At 46.1% G+C, this 17,661-nt stretch overlaps 1 protein-coding gene across 2 annotated transcripts in view; it reads left to right on the top strand.

The window, feature by feature from the left end:
• LOC126981609 (uncharacterized) overlaps positions 1-17,661 on the top strand; it is a 69,766-nt gene that overhangs the window by 35,560 nt on the left and 16,545 nt on the right. The window lies entirely within an intron of this gene.

Below are 17,661 nucleotides of genomic sequence, written 5' to 3'. Positions count from 1 at the left end.
TGACGCCATGAAAGGAGCTGCAGTAAAGTATTCGGCATGGCCCAAAAATTAATGTGTCATCATATTGTCTAAGTGCTAAAAATTATCCGTAAGGAATAATTTTGACGATATGGCGGTTTGCTATTTGTTCTGTGGCTTCTTTTTTAGTGAAGACGTCATAGGGGTTGACGGTAGGAAGAAAACCATGTAAAATATTGAGAAAGAATAAGAAAAAAAAATCAAGTTAAGGAAAAAATCTTCAGCAAATTAATTCGCAATTAAATTTTCCACATTCTTTCTTGAAAAATGATGCTAAATCATTTAAGTATTTAGGTCAACGTTGCTAGGGTATGCGCTGCATATTTTGTTTCCTCTCGCTTCAGTAACCTTCAAGTAAAATCATATATTTCAATCACTTCAACATTATCATGCAATTTTATCATTCTCGAAATTTAAAAGTAAACCACCATAATATAAAACTTTCTTATAACGGGCTTTTCATTAATGAATATTAGATTTTGTACCCTGAGTTTGCCGTTTAAGAAACTGAAAATTATATAAACTTTGTTTATTTATTTATCTATTTATCTATCATTATTATTAATTTCATTATTTATATATTATAAAAACTATTTAGCATTACTTCCCTTTACTTCCTGCACATCATCACTTTTCTGCTAATGAACAAAATATCCTACTAAGTAATATTGTTGGACCAGTACTGGGGCCGCATACTCAAAACATTAAAGGTGCCTTTCGTGGCAACGGCGCCTTACCGCACCGCCGCTCCCGGAAAGATGCATAAACAAAAGCTCGGCAGGACGGCGCCATCTTTGAAAACGGCTCGTAAGCGCCTTTGCGGAAAGGTAGGGTCGGAGCTGCCGTTGAGGAGGCAAAGGCGCCTTGTGTCGAGGAGAACGCGTCTCGTAGCTAACAATTACATGAAATACAACCTCAGAACATGGTTTTGAGTGAAGCACATAATTTCAAAAGTAATTACTGGGTGGCAGCACCATAGTAAACTTATATTATTACCTAATCAAATAAGAAGTTATGAATGATTTCTAGCGACTTTGAGTTGTGACTCATGAACAGTTAGATAATGCTGTTTTATTCACTCATTGAGAGGTGGACCCAGTGACACCATAACAGGCTAGTAAATGAAGTTACGTTATTTCAGTAGCTAAAATAATTAATAGATGGTGTTATTAGCCTATTGATAGGGGCTTACGGGAATGTGGCTACTGCTGAGTATTAGGCTACGTACTCTTTAAGCATTATTTATACAAGTTCAAAAGTGTTAATATGACCTATATATTGTAAGGAACATACTTTTGTTAAGGCTTCTGTGTAATTTTAAGTATCACTTGATAATAGCCTACTGTACGTGTTATGTCAAATCACAATATTGTCAAGATCCGATTAGCCTATCACCACTTAGTAAACCACAATAAAATCAGTATCTTTTTGATGCTATATTACTAATCTATTACCCAGGTAATCTATTTCCACGAAATTCGTGACGTATCAATATTGATCTATCGCTGCAAAGAAAATAGCCTATTATCACATAATTATTACATAATTCTGTTGGTAAAGTTAATTCATGTATATAATGATTAACATATCACCACTAATCAGTGACACCACTTCAAAAATGCTTCACAACGGAAATATTTCTCAGTGAGAGTGGTAGGGTGAGGACGTGCGGCGTGAGCTCCTTGGAACAGGTGAGTCGACAATGGTGGACAGAACCAGGAGTCTGAAAGATTCCTGTTGTGTCTGTGAAGATTTTACAGGCGAGAAGTGGACTGCATGCTGTTTGTGTCCAAGGCGGTGTCATGTGAAGTGTACTAATTTGATTTGGGTCAAGCAGGATGATGTGCCTAAAATAAATTAGATTTGCACTCCATGTCTTCATAAAGCGTCTCTCGCTACCAACATTGTTGAAAAATTGGATAAATTGAAGCAAGAATTATCTAAAGAAATATCTGTGGTTAAAGATGAAGTTGAATCTCGGATGTCCAGTGTCAAGGAGAAGTTGAGTGAGGTGGCAGGCGTGATTTGTGATGATCAGGCAGAGTCGGGTTGCACTAGTTTTGCTGATGTAGCCAGACGCAAGAGGAAGAAGAATCTCCTTGTCGTGAAGGCCTCTGGGCCCGAATTCACAAACATACTCAATAACTACGAACTAACACAACTACGCACTATTGATTTAGCTACCGACGTTAGCGTCAGATTCACGAAGCAAACCTTAGATGGTAGTTAGAGGCGCGCTAAGTCAGCGAGGCCGCTGATTGGTTGATGACGTCATTGGCCTTGCAGCGAATCGCAAGCACGTTTACAGAACCGTCAGCCAATCTTAGGGAGCCCCCTCCAGCTGCTGGTTCAAGAAACCCATTCTCTTTTCCCATTTTTCTTCATTTTAAGGCAAACTGTACTTAATCGTTATCTACGAATTTAATTATTTCGTTGTTTGCTGCACATTTACGTCAAGGTAACTCTGCTGTTCGATGCCTTGTTACCTACGAACATGCTTAAGATGAAGAAAAAGAAGACATGGAGGAGATTAAGGCAGGAAGAAAGCAAATAGAAATATGGGACATATCGAGGCAGGCAGAATGAAGGACGGAAGGAAGGAACGAGGGAAAGTTAAGACTGTCTTGCCATATCTGCAGCCCAACTCATGGGCTAGTTCTCACCCAACAGAGGTCCATGGTGCCTCCACGGAGGGACAAATCTAGAGATGGATGGATGAATGGATGAGGAGGTAGGAAGATGAAGGAGGAGGGAGGTCTGGCAATGCCCCGGCCGGGTGTTGCCATACCGCCCACACTTATACCTCTCAAAGGGTGTATATCTCATCATTTTATAAAGAAATGGTCTTCCTCTACTCGCAAAGTTATATTTCAAGTTCAAAAACGCGATTTATAAGCATTTATACGTAAATATGATAATATTGTTAGCGTTACCGTCAGCTCCAAGGCAGTAGTTATTTAACAACAAATTTAGCGTCACACAGAGCGCAGTAAACGTTTGTGAATCCGCGCGCTAACCAGTGACGTCATCGATTAGTTGGTAGTTATTGGCGCGCGAGCTTTGTGAATCTCGATGTTCTCAAAACTACGCACTAAGGGCCCAAAACTACGAACTAAGCCTTTGTGGATCCGGGCCCAGTCTGATCAAGACAAAAAGGCTACTGAGTTGAAACAATGAAGTTTCCCAGGCATTACAAGGCATTCAGATTACTGATTCAAGATTCACGAATGGAGGTAACATTGTTATAAACTTTGATGATGAGAACACAAGGAATGAAGCAGCTCAGAAATTGGAAAATGTAGAGCAAGTTAGCACATAAAGTGTGGGAAAACTAAGGCCAAAGATTATGATCTGCAAAGTGCATAAGGAGGAGACCGGGGATAAGATAATTAAGACACTGTTAAACAGGAATGAGTTCCTACACTTGATTTCTGGAGTTGGGGGGAAAATTGAGAAGATTTTTAGCAAGCCTGCCGCTGGTGGCACAATGCACTATATTTTGAAATGTAATCCAACTGTTAGAGAGCTGATTCATAAACATCATGACAAGATAAAACTACACCTTTTCACCTTCAAATTAAAAAAGCGAACTTCAAATTTTAAAAAAATTACTTTCAAATTTAAAAAGTTGACCTTCAAATTTTAAAAAAATTATTTTCAAATTAAAAAAATGTAATTAAACTGAAAAACACCCATTTTCCTCTCCCCTCCCCCTTCAATACTCCCCCTTCATAACCCCTACCTTCCTTTCCTCTCCCTCCCCACTCCAATAGTCCTCCTCCACTCAGGATTGTCTCTTACAGAGACAACCCGATGAACAGGATCAGCTTCCGAAAAACGTGCCACGTACCCGTATAGCCGGAGTTGGCGTTGACAGACCATGCAGGTAATATATGTCGAATCAGTCTCACGGAGTAGTCGCCGGTTTGACACACAGTCATTCAAGCGATATTCCATGATTCTGCGTAGACACTTATTACCAAAGGCATCAATCCGCCTCTCCAAGTCCCCATTTAGTGTCCATGTCTCACAACCATAGAGTAAGACAGGGAGCACAAGGGACTTGAAGATCCGGATCTTTGTCCTTCTGCACAGGTATCGACAACGCCATATACTCGTGTTGAGCGAGTCCATAACACCGTGGGCCAGACCAATCCGCCGTAAGACTTCCTGCCCAGACTCACCGTTGTTATGAACTTCGCTACCAAGATATGTTAAACTTTCTGAGATCTCAACGTCCTCGCCACACGCATGAACAGACTGTACTGTTTCATCCAGCAAGCCTCCAAACACCTGTACCTTGGTCTTGGCCCAGGAGACCTGAAGTCCCAAGGGCTTCGCCTCCTCGTGCAGTGCCTCGAGAGCCATCGCCATGCAAGACCTCCAGCGACTCCGCCAGGATTACTGCATCATCAGCAAAAACAAGGTCAGTGACCCTGGTATTGCCAATGGATGCTCCGCAATGACTCTCGTCCACAACTCCGCCCAGTACCCAGTCTATACAAGTGTTGAAAAGCGATGGGGCAAGGTCACACCCTGCCTCACTCCCGCATTCACGGGAAGGAAGCTGGAGAAGCCACCCCCCCCCCACTTCACAGCACTCTCTGTCCCAGAATACAGGCCAGTCAGCAGACCAATAGTCCTCGCAGGAATCCCACGGAGGCGCAGAAGATTCCAGAGTGCCTCACGATGCACTGAATCAAACGCCTTCTTGAGATCGATATAGGCTGCAAGCATCCCCTGTCGAAACTCACGTCGACGCTCCACCAGTACGCGAAGCGCTAGGATACGGTCAGTTGTTGACTTGCCAGGCGTGAACCGTTCAGGTCTCTGCAGCTTCAGCAGCTGGCTGCGAATTCCCATCAGCAATAGGTGGGCAAGCACCTTGCCTGGCACACTGAGCAGTATAATACCACGGTAGTTGTTGCAGTCCTGGCGGTCCCCTTTCCCTTTATAGATAGGGACGACCAACCCCTCATCCTTCAAGTCAGGAGAAATGATACCAAACTGCCATACGTCAGTCAAGACCGCATGCAGCCTGCGGATCGTGGCCTCACCTCTTGCTTTGAGCAGCTCCGCACTGATGTTACAGGTGCCAGGTGCCTTTCCACCCCTCAACTTGGCCACAGCCTCTCTGACCTCGCCCAGAGAGGGTGGGCTTTCGTCAATGGGTGGGTCAGCATCCGCCACCTGCAACCCAGCAACTGGAAGCTACCCACGTGGAGGGTCCGCCATGTACAGCTGCTCAAAGTACTCAGCCAAAAGAGCCATCTGCCCATCCATGTCCGACACGAGGCAGCCGTCAGCTGTTCGGATAGCGCTCACCTGAGAAGGAGACTTAGAGCAGAGCTTCTTCAGGGCTCGGTAAGCAGGTCGAAGGTAGAGCTCTGGAGAGCTCTAGTCCTTCGTGACAGAGCCCTGTATTGGTCCCGGTTCACAGCAAGTCTGTCAGCGCGACTCTCCTCAATATTCTCGAGCGCCTCCACCGAGGCAAAGCCACTCCTAGATCTCGGGCGCTCTCCAATGCACTCCTTGGCAGTTCACGTTTGAAGGTATCCCAGAGCTCTACAGGGTCCTCCAGGGTGCCGAGCACTTCGAACCAATTTGAGACTGTCACTGCATACTCCTGAGGACATGCCAGGTCCTTCAGCCTCTCGAGATGGAACACAGTAGTGTTGCATCTCGAGATTCTTCTTGACCTGACATGAAGCTTGATTTTTTAATTTTTTTATACGTCGCGGCCTATTGCGCCGGTAGGCTTCTTCCCGGTGGATCCTGATGGTCGGCCCAGCCCGTTCTGGCGCAGGCGAGTGTTTGTAGTGGCGCCATCTTGCATTGGCTCATGCTGCACTCCCGGAGCTCATCTTTAATCCTAGAATCTAGAGTCCGAGTTGATAGGTGGTCTTCTGGACAGCATATGGGTAGTTTTAAGCCACTCGGCGGCGGCTGAAAAATCCCAGCTTGGTGGCACCAGGCGGGGATTGAACTCGCGTCGTCCTAAACGCGGCGCCGTCACGCTATCCACTCAGCCACCGCCTCTGGTCACTTGCAAAGAACTCAGCACTCCGGTAAACCCTGCAGTTCTGAAGGATCCTCCAACGAGTACTTACGAGAATGTGGTCGATCTCCTTAGCTACCCCTCCGGCGTCGCTATACCAAGTCCAGCGGTGCAGCTCTGGTCTCTGGTACCAGGAACCCCGCAATTCTCAACCTTCTGGATTTTGCAAAATTCAGAAGAGAGCTGTTGATGTTCCTGGTACCAGATCCATGGGGACCAACACATAGCTCGTAGCCAACCCTGTCAGTGCCAGTAGTAGCATTGAAGTCGCCCAGGACAATGAGTGTGTCCCGGGGAGGGCACTGGTCTAATATGGAGTCGAGTTTGGCGTAGAGCGTCTCCTCTTCATTTTCACGCATTTCGGTGGGAGCGTACACTTCAACAAGAGACATGAAGCACAATGTGTGCTTCAGCCTCACTCGCATTATACACTCATCAACTGGAGCAACCTCAACCACAAATGGCAGCAGTTGACTGGAGATGCCCATAGCTACCTCCCTGACATGGAAGCCATTGCTCATGCCGGACCAGTAGAAGGTGTAAATCCCCTCACTTATCTCGCCACTGCCAGGCCTCCTTGTCTCAAGGAGTGCCACTATGTCCACCCTCAGCCTTCTGAGCTCATTTGATAGGTGGGGCAGTCGATCATCATCCGAGAGGACGTTCCAGGAGCCCACACGCCGAGCCCTCCGAAGTTTAACCCCGGGCCTGGTCCTGAGGGCGAGCGCTGTCTTTGCACCACCCCAGCCACCCCCAAAACAAAAAGAGGGGCTACGGGGTCCTTCCTCCTTCGAGTGCATGGGTCCCGTAGGCTTTGCCCTGCACGTCACTGACGGCAGGCTCCCCGGATGCGGATGCATCGTGGAAGCCTGCCGCACGATCGGGCCCCCCAGCATGACTGGATCGGGGTCGAGGCTCGCGCCCCGACCCCGACCTCTACTTTTTAATTTGTTTTTGGCTGGGGATATCTTTTTTGTGGGAGTAGGGGGTGCAAGCCCCTCCCCCCAGCCAACCCAGATCAGGGGCTGTCCTGACTGTTCGCCATACGGAAGGGACGCAGGACCCCTGAGGGGATTAATCCCCCGGCTACCCAAAGAAAGGAGCATGAACAGAAGAGAGAAAGAAAGAGGGGGAAAGACAGCTTGGGGGAGGTTGAGGGCGCTGCATTCATCATTCAGATAGACCTGCCCCTACCCTGGTTATGTGGTTACCACCCAGCGTATTGAAATGGTTAGCATACTTGTTGCTAACTATTTCGGCTTGTCACTTAGTGTAGCATTTCCACTGGAGAAACACTACATCAAGTGAGTGGATGTTGGGCGCCCCCAGCCACCACACAATTTGTCAAGCGAAGTCAAATTTAGTCAAGCGAAGTCAAATTTTGTCAAGAAGTCAAATTTAGTCACGCGAAGTCAAATTTTGTCAAGAAGTCAAATTTAGTCACGCGAAGTCAAATTTTGTCAAGAAGTCAAATTTAGTCAAGCGAAGTCAAATTTAGTCAAGCAAAGTCAAATTTTGTCAAGAAGTCAAATTTAGTCAAGCGAGGTCAAATTTAGTCAAGCAAAGTCAAATTTTGTCAAGAAGTCAAATTTAGTCAAGCGAGGTCAAATTTAGTCAAGCGAGATCAAATTTAGTCAAGCGAAGTCAAATTTAGTCAAGGAAAGTCAAATTTTGTTAAGAACAGTCAAATTTAGTCAAACAAAGTCAAATTTAGTCAAACGAAGTCAAATTTAGTCAAGCGAAGTCAAATTTAGTCGAGTGATGTCAAGGAGTCACCCCAATTTAGTCGAGCGAAATTTAATCAAATTTAAGACAAATTTAGTCAAGCGAAGTCAAATTTAGTCAAGCGAAATCAAATTTTTTGAAAAAAGGGTGAGTGAAGGGGTTGCAGGGGAAAGAGGGGGAGGCTATTGAAGGGGAAGGGGGAGGAAAGGGGTGTGGGAGGGGTTGTTGAAAGGAAGGGAGGGAGGGCGGAGGAAAAGGGGTGAAAAGGGGTTGTTGAAGGGGGAAGGGAGGACTATTGAAGGGGGGAGGGGAGAGGAAAAGGGTTGTAGTGAAGGGTTGCTGGAGGAGGGAGGAGAGGAAAAGGGTGTAGTAGGGGTTATTGAAGGGGGAAGGAGGACTATTAAGGGGGAGGGGAGAGGAAAAGGTGTAGTAGGGGCTTATTGAAGGGGAGGGATGACTATTGAAGGGGAGGAGGAGAGGAAAAGGGGTGCAGTAGGGAGTTATTGAAGGGGGGAGGGAGGACTATTGAAGAGGGTAGGGGATAGGAAAAGGGGTGTAGTTGGGAGTTATTGAAGGGGGGAGGGAGGACTATTGAACGGGGTAGGGGAGAGGAAAAGGGGTAGTAGGGGTTATTGAAGGGGAGGAGGACTATTGAAGGGGTAGGGGAAAGGAAAAGGTGTAGTAGGGGTTATTGAAGGGGGAGGAGGACTATTGAAGGGGGTAGGGAAAGGAAAAGGGTGTAGTGGGGGTTATTGAAGGGGAGGGAGTACTATTGAAGAGGGTAGGGAAAGGAAAAGGGTGTAGTAGGGAGTTATTGAAGGGGGGAGGGAGTACTATTGAAGGAGGTAGGGGATAGGAAACGGGGTGTAGTAGGGGGTTATTGCAGGGGGGAGGGAGGACTATTGAAGAGGGTAGGGATAGGAAAAGGGGTGTAGGGGGTTATTGAAGGGGAGGGAGTACTATTGAAGAGGGTAGGGGAAAGGAAAAGGGGTGTAGTAGGGGGTTATTGAAGGGGGGAGGGAGGACTATTGAACGGGGTAGGGGGAGAGGAAAAGGGGTGTAGTAGGGGGTTATTGAAGGGGGGAGGGAGGACTATTGAACGGGGTAGGGGAAAGGAAAAGGGGTGTAGTAGGGAGTTATTGAAGGGGGGAGGGAGTACTATTGAAGGGGCATAGACTTCACAATCTATTGACGGGAAACGGGGTCCGATTCGAGGTTTCAAAATTTAAATTTAAATATTTTCAAAACCAAAGCAGACCTGAAACTAAAACAGGCACCTCCTTAGGCATATATGAGTCTCCATGAGCAGCGGTATCAAAAATTCAAAGTCGTTCCTAATAAAATCCTGATTAATTGTTTTTATATACATAACAAAACTTAAAAGGCTACCAAATGCAGAGATAATCACTTATATTTTCAGAATCAATAGCAATATTTATATAAGTTTTTGCCTGAAATAGCTACTTATTTTTTTTTTATTTAGTGCATTTTTTTTAACATCTAATAAATCACTTAATTTTCACATTAAAACTTAATACTTGAGGAAAGCTTTTCTATACAATCACAACTTATTTTGAATTCCGATGTCACTATTGCCGCAGCACGTCTTGCCTGAACAATCACTTTTTGGCCTATGACTTCGGTCAGTTTCCTGGACGTCCCTGTTCCTCGCCGTCTCCTCCTGCCCTCCTCGATACTGCTCCTCTCTGCCGGTCGGCTGTTGTTCTTGAGGTCACGTCCTGAAACAGTTGAAGAGGACCTGCTGATGTGCGGCAAGATGGTGTTGGCCAGGTTGTGCCCCTCCTGGCACCTGTACCCTGCAAGGTCGGGTCTGAGGTCGCCAGAACCCAGGAGGTGCCTGGAACTCCGTCCCCTGTGGCATGGGAGAGGAACCTCAACCTGCGCTCCTTGTCCTCCGCACATCAGGGAGTCCCACAGCGACATCCCGAAGGACGCCATGGGCCATTGGGAGATGGCCGCTTCAGGACCCAGCTCCCTGTCGACCAGCTCGACCAGGGCGTCGAACATCACGGCGGGTCGCCCCTCGGAGCTCCAGTAATCTTCATCTCCTCCTGCTGGGCAAGCTGGACCTTCCTGGCCAGGTAGCGGCGTAGTTGCCGACCGCGGCGAGGAGCAACTCGTCCGTCGGCGGGTCCGGCTGGTCGGCCAAGATCACCTTCCTCCTTCTCCTCTGCCTTGCCCGGTCCAGGTCGGCCTGCCGGGGAAGAACACGAGCTGAGCAAATGCAGGCGACGCGGAACTGAGCTGGCACTAACTAAACGTACATTTCCTAATACGTAAAACCATTCATTTTACGTAAAGATTTCAACTAAAGTTACGCAAATTTGCCATTTTTCAACGTTTTCAAACGCATGGTGTTATATAAGTTACCTTGAATCCTCGACCAAATCACTCTATTGAAGAGGTAGGGGAAAGGAAAAGGTGTAGTAGGGGGTTATTGAAGGGGAGGGAGGACTATTGAACAGGGTAGGGAGAGGAAAAGGGGTGTAGTAGGGGTTATTGAAGGGGAGGAGGACTATTGAAGAGGGTAGGGGAAAGGAAAAGGGTGTAGTAGGGGGTTATTGAAGGGGAGGAGTACTATTGAAGAGGTAGGGGAAAGGAAAAGGGTGTAGTAGGGGGTTATTGAAGGGGGGAGGGAGGACTATTGAAGAGGGTAGGGGAAAGGAAAAGGGGGTGTAGTAGGGGGTTATTGAAGGGGGGAGGGAGGACTATTGAACGGGGTAGGGGGAGAGGAAAAGGGGTGTAGTAGGGGTTATTGAAGGGGAGGAGGACTATTGAACAGGGTAGGGAGAGGAAAAGGGGTGTAGTAGGGGTTATTGAAGGGGGAGGAGGACTATTGAAGAGGGTAGGGGAAAGGAAAGGGGTGTAGTAGGGGGTTATTGAAGGGGGTAGGGGGAGAGGAAAAGGGGTGTAGTAGGGGGTTATTGAAGGGGAGAGGGAGGACTATTGAAGGGGTAGGGGAGAGGAAAAGGGGTGTAGTAGGGGGTTATTGAAGGGGGGAGGGAGTACTATTGAAGGGGGGAGAGGAAAAGGGGTAGTAGGGAGTTATTGAAGGGGAGGAGTACTATTGAAGAGGGGAGGGAAAAGGGGTGTAGTAGGGGTTATTGAAGGGGAGGAGGACTATTGAAGGGGAGGAGGAGAGGAAAGGGGTGTAGTAGGGGTTATTGAAGGGGTGAGGGAGGACTATTGAAAGGGGGAGGGGGGGAGGAAAAGGGATGTAGTGGGTGGTTATTGAAGGGGTGAGGGAGGACTATTGAAGGGGGAGGGGGAGAGGAAAAGGGATGTAGTAGGGGCTTATTGAAGGGGGGGAGGGAGGACTATTGAAGGGGTAGGGGAAAGGAAAAGGGGTGTAGTAGGGGTTATTGAAGGGGAGGGAGTACTATTGAAGAGGGTAGGGGATAGGAAAAGGGGTGTAGTAGGGAGTTATTGAAGGGGGGAGGGAGGACTATTGAAGGGGAGGAGGAGAGGAAAAGGTGTGTAGTAGGGTTATTGAAGGGGAGGGAGGACTATTGAAGGGGTAGGGGAAAGGAAAAGGGGTGTAGTGGGGGTTATTGAAGGGGGAGGAGGACTATTGAAGGGGGTAGGGGAGAGGAAAAGGGGTGTAAGGGGGTTATTGATGGGGGGAGGGAGGACTATTGAAGAGGGTAGGGGAAAGGAAAAGGGGTGTAGTAGGGGGTTATTGAAGGGGGGAGGGAGGACTATTGAAGGGGAGGAGGAGAGGAAAAGGGGTGGAGGAGGGGGGTATGGCAGGGGAGAGGGAGGACTATTGAAGGGGAGGAGGAGAGGAAAAGGTGTGTAGGGAGTTATTGAAGGGGAGGGAGTACTATTGAAGGGGTAGGGGAAAGGAAAAGGTGTAGTAGGGGGTTATTGAAGGGGGGAGGGAGTACTATTGAAGGGGGTAGGGGGAAAGGAAAAGGGGTGTAGTAGGGAGTTATTGAAGGGGGGAGGGAGTACTATTGAAGAGGGTAGGGGAAAGGAAAAGGGGTGTAGTAGGAAGTTATTGAAGGGGAGGAGGACTATTGAAGGGGGTAGGGGGAAAGGAAAAGGGGTGTAGTAGGGAGTTATTGAAGGGGGGAGGGAGTACTATTGAAGGGGGTAGGGGGAGAGGAAAAGGGGTGTAGTAGGGGGTTATTGAAGGGGGTAGGGGGAAAGGAAAAGGGGTGTAGTAGGGAGTTATTGAAGGGGGGAGGGAGTACTATTGAAGGGGGTAGGGGGAGAGGAAAAGGGGTATTTTTCAGTTTAATTACATTTTTAAAATTTGAAAGTCACCTTTTTTAATTTGAAAGTTAAGTTATTTAATTTGAAAGTCAGCTTTTTTATTTGAAGGTCATTTTTTGATATGAAAGTCAACTTTTTAAATTTGAAAGTCAACTTTTTTTTTATTTGAAGTCCATTTTTTATTAATTTGAAGGTGAAAAGGTGTAGAATGAGGAGTATACACTGTGAGAGATAGATACCATACAATCATATGTTACCATTGTCAAAGATACGGCCATCTTGGGGCCAACTGCACTGCCAAGAACAATGGAGAAGCCCTAAAATGTAACAAGTGCGCTGGTGAACATAAACAAAGAGACTGCTCCATGGCTGAGAGGAAATGCATAAATTGTGTGAGGTACACACACTAAAAAAACTATCGTTTCAGTGTGGTCCGTCGAATTTCACACTGAGCAACCCGATAATCTCGGCAGGGTTGGTAATCGTGCGATCACCCCCACCACCTCAGCTCTGCTGGGGGGAGCAGGACAGAACCCCCGGAAGGGAGGGATAGAAAGGAAGGAAGACACTGAGATACCAGATATCACCTTAATATTAACGGAGTGATTTGACTGCTACATGTTTAAGCTTTATATTCACAAATAATTATTAAACAATAATGCTCATGTGATATACGTAACAGCGGTGGGTAGAAGTATTCTCCCATGTCAAAGACAAAAACAACCATCAACGCATGTCAGATATAGTTCAGTTCATCGTGTGCCATCCTGGAACTAATGCTTCCACTAAACGTGTGTTTTCTTTATTTTTTTTTTTTTTACAACAAAGGAGACAGCTCAAGGGCACACAAAAAAAGAAAACAATAATAAAAAAAAGCCCGCTACTCGCTGCTCCCACAAAAAAAATCAAAAGAGGTAGCCGAAAGAAAGGTCAATTTCGGGAGGAGAGGTGTCCTGATACCCTCCTCTTGAAAGAGTTCAAGTCGCAGGCAGGAGGAAATACAGATGAAGGAAGATTGTTCCAGAGTTTACCAGCGTGAGGGATGAAAGAGTGAAGATGCTGGTTAACTCTTGCATAAGGGGTTTGGACAGTATAGGGATGAGCATGAGTAGAAAGTCGTGTGCAGCGGGGCCGCGGGAGGGGGGGAGGCATGCAGTTAGCAAGTTCAGAAGAGCAGTCAGCGTGGAAATATCGATAGAAGATAGAGAGGCAACATCGCGGCGGAATTTAAGAGGTAGAAGACTATCAGTAAGAGGAGGAGAGCTGATGAGACGAAGGCATGAACGCAGGACACTGATATATTACTGCAAGAGGTAGGCAGGGCGTGCAGGAGCAAAAATGTCTGCATAATGGGGGATTTTAACTAAAGGAATATAGATTGGGAAGGCGTGGTGGGTGATCTAGAATCTGAGGATTTTCTGAAAGTAATACATGATAATTTTCTCAAGCAGGCAGTGACTGAGCCCACCAGGGGCAACAACACTCTAGACTTGGTCTTAACTAACAACGAGAATATGATCAGCGAGCTAGATGTTGGGGGAGAATTAGGTGGCAGTGATCACAAGGAAATTAGGTTTAAATTAGACTGGGCGGTGACCCATGAACTCAACCCTGTGATGGTGCCTGACTTTAGAAGAGCTGATAATGAGGGGCTTAGAAGACACCTTGAGGAGGTAAATTGGGGAACCTTAGGGCTGGATGAGGGCCAGATCTCAGGGCTGGAACCGGAAAGACAGGGGAATCATGTAGAAATGACCTACAATAATTTAGTTAGAATAATTGCAGAGGGTCAGAGACAGCATATCCCTTACCAAGCACGTAGGAAGGAAAATAACGACCCCAAATGGATGACCCGCAGACTCAAGCATGAGATAGGCTTAAAGAGAGGAATTTATAGGAAAATAAAGAACGGAGAGACCCACCTCATGGGTAAGTATGTTGAGCTAACCAGGTCGATGAAGAGGAACACCCGCCTAGCAAAAAGAAATTATGAGATTAGGGTCGCCAACGAGGCCAAGAGCGATCCCAAGGGCTTCTTCAAATTGTACAGAACGAAAACAAAGGACAAAATTGGACCGTTGAAAACTAACACAGGTGAGCTCGTTGAAAATGGAGAAGATATGAGCCAAATGATGAATGACTATTTCCTCTCAGTTTTCACCCAGGAAAATCTAACAACCATTCCAGAGAGAGTTCAGGTATATGAGGGCGAAGGGAACGACAAGTTGAGGGATGTGATCATCACTAGGCAAGTAGTCCAGGATGAGATTAGTAGGTTGAAGAAAAACAAATCGCTGGGCCCAGACGAAGTATTCCCAAGGGTGCTGAAAGAGTGCAAGGAGGTCCTCAGTGGCCCGCTTACCGATATCTTTAGGATGTCGGTAAATTCTGGGTATGTGCCCAATCAATGGAAAGTAGCTAATGTGACGCCGATTTTCAAAAAGGGAGACAAGTCAGCCACCTCAAAATATCCTTAATTAGCTTAACATCAGTTGTAAGAAAGATGTTGGAGTCAGTTATAGCCGGGAGCATTCGGGACCATCTAGAAAAGCATAATTTAATTCATGATTCACAGCATAGATTCACAAAGGGTGGGTCTTGCCTTACTAACCTGCTGTCCTTCTACACTAAAGTAATCGAGGCGGTTGACCGAGATGAAAACTATGACATATTGTATCTGGATTTCAGTAAAGCGTTCGACAAAGTTCCCCATCACCGGCTATTACTAAAATTACAGGCTCACGGCATAGATGGGAAAGTTTTGAACTGGATCAGGGCGTGGCTTAGTGGTAGGAAGCAGAGAGTGTAAATCAATGGTAAAAAATCTGAATGGGGCAGTGTTACGAGTGGCGTCCCACAAGGGTCTGTGCTGGGTCCTCTGCTCTTTATTGTTTACATCAATGACTTGGACACAGGAATTAGAGTGATGTCAGCAAGTTCGCAGATGATACCAAGATCGGTAGAGTAATCCAATCAGACAGGGACGCTAGCGTTCTCCAGGATGAGCTTGACAGACTATATGATTGGGCGGGGAAGTGGCAGATGGAATTCAATGTCGGGAAGTGTAGCATTCTGAGTGTAGGTAGGAATAGTCCCTCACACAATTACTCTTTAAATGGCACTCCTCTAAGTAGGTCTGGGCGTGAGAGAGACTTGGAGTCCTAATGAGCGCTGACCTCCGTCCTAGGGCTCAATGCATTTAGGCTAAAAATCGGGCAAACAGAGTACTTGTTTTCATCTCAAGGGGCGTAAGCAATAGGAGCGCTTAAGTCATCCTCAAACTTTACTTAGCACTAGTTAGACCTCATCTCGATTATGCAGTTCAGTTCTGGTCCCCCTATTATAGAATGGATATCAATATGTTAGAATCTGTACAGAGGAGGATGACAAAGATGATTAAGGGGGTGAGAAACTTGCCTTATGAAGACAGGCTGAGGCAGTTAAATCTACACTCGCTAGAAAGGCGAAGGTTGCGAGGAGACTTGATCGAAGTCTATGAATAGATGAAGGGATTTAATAAAGGGGATGTCAATAAGATTTTGATAGTAAAAGAGCCAGGTAGGACGCGTAGCAATGGTTTTAAGTTAGACAAATTCAGATTTAACAAAGACATAGACAAGAATTGGTTCACCAATAGAGTGGTGGACGAATGGAACAGGCTTGGGGGCCATGTTTGGGTGCCAATACCGTAGATACATTCAAGAAGAAGTTAGATAAAGCCATGGATGATGAGGTAAGGTGGGGTTGAGTGTACAGGAGCTGCATTGTATAGGCCAACCGGTCTCTTGCAGACTCCTTACGTCCTTATGTTCTTATGTTCTAGTTGTGGGCATCTGAAAAAAAAAACACAACTTCAAATTGCAACGCTAAAAGCATTGCTGGTAAGAAAGATCAAGTTTAAACAGACTTCTACAGGTTGTTTCAATCTACTCCTGGGCTACCCTTCTCTCTTGTGTTGCCTCATTTGCGCGCTTTTTAAGTTGACGAATAAGAAATTTGGCGCAGGCGTTTTGAATTGCCGAAATTAGCCGTGTCTGGAGGAGAGTAATTAATTAAATAGCTTGCATGCAGGAGTTAATTTGTCTAACATGTTGGTATAAGGACCCGCCGATAATTATTAGAGAATTAATCTTATTGGGTGCATTCCACGATCGTTTCGAGACAAGCGAATACCGTGACTCGAGTAGTGCATGCTATACTAGTGAAACCAATGCCAACGTTATCTTACCATTTGGGTGAAAAGTCAAGTTTATAATCCACTATAAATCTATCATAAGGGTTAGAAAAGTTGTACGTAACCTCCTAGGCTCAGTGGAGCCGTATGTGGCGATCAGTCAGTGGGATTCACTTTGATATCCGAATCCTGAGTGACTCATCACCTCAAGGTGTTTATCATATTGTCTCCTAAATGGACGAAATTTTAACTTTTGCTTGTGTGTGAGGTGGTAAAGCATAATTTCATCACCCCAAACACTGCAATGTTATAGCTACATAGAACACAGATCAATTAACTTCGACTAAGACCACCTGTGTGTTTCATGAAGCGTTACTGTGCCAGCTCAAATTCTACTGCTTCATTTACGAGTCCCGCTCACTTGGTTCAACCATGTGAACCCACACTCAACACACGCAGTGATACCAACATGTGTAGCCTGTTCTCAATGGCTTCGTCCATGGTATCAGTTTGTATCGTGCTGAATGTGTAACGATAGTTTTTGAGTGTGTATACAAGAAGCCTGAAATCAACCACTCAGCGAATGAAATTGAGAGAATTCGTAACATAACTGAACATGGCTATTAACTGGTGTTTGTACTCAAAAGATAAATTGTGTGATAAATGTTCAGTGATTTGGATACAATCGTTGGACATTAAATTGTCATAATATAAAGGAAATAAATTATCAGATAAATGGAAAATGAAGCAATGGATATTTCTGATACTATAAAAAGGAAAGATATTGTGATTAGCATGAGCCAAAACATAGACAAGTGACTATAACGATGCCAAGTTTATTAAAAGGACATCAGTAGGTTATCCATGAGAGCAATTAAGACTCACTCACTCACTACGACGTTGTGAATCAGTGCATATCGATGATTATTATTGAGGCTATCATCAGTATTGGTGACGGCCTGCGGAGCACTGCGCTGACAGTTTTGCGGGGCTGCAAATAGTAAACGATAACCGCATGTTTTCTCCCTCCGCGCCGTGCGAGTATTTTAGAATGTTCTCTCCACTCCTTGGTGCCGTAGCTGTCAGCTGGGGACAGTGCTGCGTGATTAGCTCACACTTCTGAAATCACAGCTGTCACGGGCACTGTGATTGGTTGACTCGTGAAGAGGCGCCTGTGAGGGTAATATCGCCTTTCAGTGATTCGGCGCGCCAATGGCGCCTTTGAAAATGTTTGTGTATCGGGATCCAGCCGAAACAAAAACACCGATAGTGCGCCGTTTTAAACGGCGCTTTTGTCAACTGGCACCTGTCGACAAGGCGTGTTTTGAGATTACGGCCCCAGCTTCTCACCCCGTGGAGTCAAAACTTTTTCGACCCCGTCCGCTCCCTCTCGTGGTAGTATTAAACAGCCCCATCTACACGGGGACGTTTAATACTGCGGTTCATG

The sequence above is a fragment of the Eriocheir sinensis genome, chromosome 48, assembly GCF_024679095.1.
Source record: "Eriocheir sinensis breed Jianghai 21 chromosome 48, ASM2467909v1, whole genome shotgun sequence".
Classification (NCBI taxonomy): Eukaryota; Metazoa; Arthropoda; class Malacostraca; order Decapoda; family Varunidae; genus Eriocheir; species Eriocheir sinensis.
The sequence above is the reverse complement of the archived record's forward strand: the minus strand, read 5'-3'. Positions and strand labels throughout refer to the sequence as shown.